General features: G+C 42.8%; 1 non-coding gene across 1 annotated transcript; it reads left to right on the forward strand.

The window, feature by feature from the left end:
* Positions 1–2,728: 2,728 nt before the first annotated feature.
* On the forward strand, positions 2,729–2,832 carry LOC121826959 (U6 spliceosomal RNA). The gene has a single exon (XR_006069115.1). It is a non-coding gene; the product is annotated as a U6 spliceosomal RNA (small nuclear RNA).
* Positions 2,833–4,164: the final 1,332 nt, after the last annotated feature.

A 4,164-nucleotide genomic window follows, 5' to 3' on the forward strand; every position in this document is an offset into this window, starting at 1 on the left:
AGGCTGGCCTTGAACTCATAGAGCTCTGCCTGCCTCTGCCTCCAGAGTACTGGGATTAAAGGTGTGCACCACCACCCGGCTTGTTTCATTTAAGATGTCAATTTCATTTAAGATGACAAATGTCTTGATGGATTGTGCAGATGAAGTAAAGTATACTTGTGGAATGGCAAATTGGCCATTGGTACATCAAATAAGCATTGATTTCCATACTCCAGTGACATTTTCAAGCCCCCCACCACAACCACTTTCTCTATTTCTTAAGTCAAAATTCTAGAGCTGACTTTAGTACCCCTCAAATTGAAGGGTCCAGAGACAGGGGAGGAAAAATATCCTGTATGATCTCACCTGATTTTCCAAACAGATCTTCCCCAGTAAACTCCAACTCCTGTCGTTTACCAGTGGCCGGCAGGGTGTTCTGAGCTCTAGTCTACTGGCTAACTACCTACTACCCCTACTGGCTAACCTGCAATCTAAATTCTCCTTCATCCCTGATGTGGCTTCAGGGAACTCAGCTTTTTCTGCATGCCTCTTGATCCCTTGGCCTTCTCAGCCTGCCTGAGAAGTAGACAGTCTCTTCATTCCTTTTCTTTATCCATCTTGCTAAAGACAAATTCCTTGTCCTATTTTGTGGGCTTTGATAGCAAGGACGGGACACAGCAGAGGGAGGTAACAAGGGAAGTGACAAACAAAGCTCCGGGCACAGTTTTTGACTCTCTTGAGGAACGCAGTAGATGGAGGGAGTGGGTACAATGATCATGCCCGGTTCTCCAGAGACTCCTTCCTTCCAGGCAGCTAGAACAATAGTCACCCTGTTTTTCTAACAGAACACCTTTGCATTTTCCAGATGGGTGGTACCCGGGTCACCTAGCATAATCCCTTTTTGAGAAATTCCTCTTCTTCAGGAACAATTCAACTGTATAGATGCCTAAATAATTCAGTATTTCCTGTCTTCTCCTCCTCCTTCCTTTCTCCCTCCCTCCCTCCCTCCCTCCCTCCCTCCCTCCCTCCCTCCCTCTCTCTCCCTCTCTCTCTCTCTGTTTTTCTGCAGAGACCCACCTTCTGTAGCCTGAGTGTTGGGGTCAAATGTGAGTGCCACCATGCCCTGTCTCCTCCAATTTTTGTCTTTGTCATTTACTTTCTATGCGTCCCTGAAAAGGTTACAATTTTAGCATAACTTAGATATGTGTCACACCTTTTTAAATCTATGTAAGAACTCCCCGAGGCAGGCACTATCTCCCTTCATTTTATAGATTAAAAATACAGCTTCCATGTAGGAAAATAGGACTTAGCAGAGTCTTAATTTAAACCTTTATAAGATGAATCAGAATTATGTGACATCATCAGATTACTCTGGATGTTAATTCTGCCCCATGCTCAACAGGGGCAGTAACTTATGTTTATTTTACCTAGTGCTGTATTCTCATTGTCTGGCTCAGTGACTACTTGTTGTAGGGATAATTGGATGCAGTGTGTTTAACATAATGTCTAGCCTACAATAGTGCCTACCAGCTGGGCATGATGGCACATACAAGGAAGTGTTTAGGAAGTGAAGCCAGGGAGACCGATTCAAGGTCATTCTTGGCTATATAACAAATCAAGGCTGGTCTTGGCTAAAAAAACAAAACAAAACAAAAAAACCAACCAACCAACCAACCAAACAAACAAACAAAAACTCCACCACAATTTAATCTTTAAAAAATTTTAAAAAGTGCTTTCCAAAGTCACAGTCATTAATTAATCATGATCAATCTTGATGCCTTACCCAATCACCCAATACATCACAAATCTAGATCCTTTCTATTACTCCAGTGTTGCTCAATCATACCTATTCCTCAGGTTCTGCTCAAGTTCACCCATCTAATAAGAAGGTGAGGCGAGATGACTCAGTGTCCTTACTGCACATGCAGAGGCCTCAGGTTTGGTTCCCAGAACCCACAAGGTGGCTCAAACCACCTGTAACTCCAGCTTCAGGGGTCAGATGCCCTCTTCTGGCCTCCACAGGTCACAGGCACCAGGCACACAGGTAGTGTGTAGACACACATGCAGGTAAAACACTCATACACATAAACAATAATTAAATTCAAGTGACAAGGTGAGCTGGGTTCTCTGTGCACGTCTGCCTGGCTGCCTCCCAGGTCTAGCTTCTATTTCTTCAATCTGTTCTCAACATTATCATTAGGATGATTCGATACTTGTAAATTTAGTCCATTTTGTTGTTTTGTTTCCGAGACTGGATTTCATGTAGCCCAGGACTGGCCTCCTATTCATTCTGTAGCTAAGGATGACCTTGAACTCCTTATCGTCTTGCTTCTACCTCCTGAGTACTGGAATTATTGAGTACATTATAATATCTAACATACGTAGTTGATCTTGGTGTAATTCTTTAATGGTGCTGATGTTCTTTATAAATTCAATATTTACTGAGCGTATTATGCTAGACACTATTCTGATTGCTTTATATACATTAAATCATCTACTTTTTTTAGACCGAACTTTACTCTGTGACCAGGCTGGCCTGGAATTCACTCTGCAGAACATGTTGGTCTTGAACTGATAGCCATTCTGCGCTATCAGCCTTTCAAGTACTGAGATTTCAGGTGGGAGCTACCGTACAGCTTTAGCTCATCTGAGCTCTATGGAACCCTTCCTTTTTCAGAGGAAAAGCTAAGGCCAGAGGAAGGTTTGAAGGCCAGGGAGGCTAAGTGACTTGCTTAGAAGTCACACACCAGTGCTTGCTTCAGCAGCACATAAACAAAAATTTGAATGATACAGAGATTAACATGGCCTATGCATAACGATGACATGCAAATTCGTGAAGCGTTCCATATTAAAATAAAACAAAAACAAAAACTCACACACCAGAGCTCAGATATGAATGTAGGCAGTCTGAAGCAGCCCACTTGCTTCTTGCCCTCCCAAACTGTGCCTCTTCACAGCCTCATTGGCTGCTTCTAGGTGATTACTTTTCTATACTTCCTCACCTACTCTTGTACAATTCCTTCTCAAGACATTACTGAATTATGAATTATCTCTTCTTATACAGAGTAGGAAGTGGTTATTATGAATAGATGCTCAGTAGATGTTGAGTAAATGAATGAAGAGTCACAGTAAGATTCAAGAAATGGGGGCTGGAGAGATAACCCAGTGGTTAAGAGCACTGGCTGCTCTTCCATAGGTCCTGAGTTCAATTGCCAACAACCATATGGTGGCTCACAACCATCTATAATGAGATCTGGTGCCCTCTTCTGGAGTGCAGGTATACATACAGGCAAAACATTACATACATAATAATTAAATAAATCTTAAAAAAAAAAAAAAAGATTCTGAGGCCAGCTTGGTCTACAGAGCAAGTTCCAGCCAGGGCTACACAGAGAAACCCTGTCTCGCAAAACAAAGAACAAGCAAACAAACAAAAAGAAGTGGGGTTGGGTGGCTGGAGAGATGGCTCAGTAATTAAGAGCTATTGCTCTGCTCTCCCAGAGGACCTGGGTTCAGTTCCCAAATGGCATCTCACAACCATCTGCAACTCCAGGTCAGGAAATCTGATGCCCTCTTCTGGTTTCTATGGGCAGGACCAGGTATGAACTCAGTGCACACACATTCAGGCAAGCAGAACACACACACACACACACACACACACACACACACACACACACACATCTTAAAAAAGAATAAAAGAAGTGGAGCTTGGAGGCAGAGGCAGGAGGATATCCATGAGTTTAAGGCCAATCTGGTCTACATAGTGAGTTCAATCCCCAGGACCCACACAGGAGGGGAGAACTGACTCCCAAAAGCTGTTTTCTGACCTTCCAGGTATACCATAGCTCCTATTGGTAAAGGTAAGTACACACACACACACACAATGTATTTTTAAGAAAAAGATTCAGGGGCTGGAGATGGCTTAGTAGTTAAGAACATTTACTGCTCTTTCAGGGGACCAGAGTTCAGTTCTCATCACCCACTCTGGGTGGCTCACAACTTTCTATAATCCAACTTCAGGGGATCTGATTCCCCTTTTGGCCTCTGAAGACAATCACACATGTTTTGGTATATATACAGAAACACATACATACATATATATAGTCAAATCAAAAAATCAAGAAACAATTCTGGAACCAGAGAGGATTCTGTTTGGAGAAGCCTAGCTAAGCAGCCAGGCATGGA

This window comes from Peromyscus maniculatus, chromosome 1, assembly GCF_049852395.1.
Source record: "Peromyscus maniculatus bairdii isolate BWxNUB_F1_BW_parent chromosome 1, HU_Pman_BW_mat_3.1, whole genome shotgun sequence".
Lineage (NCBI taxonomy): Eukaryota > Metazoa > Chordata > Mammalia > Rodentia > Cricetidae > Peromyscus > Peromyscus maniculatus.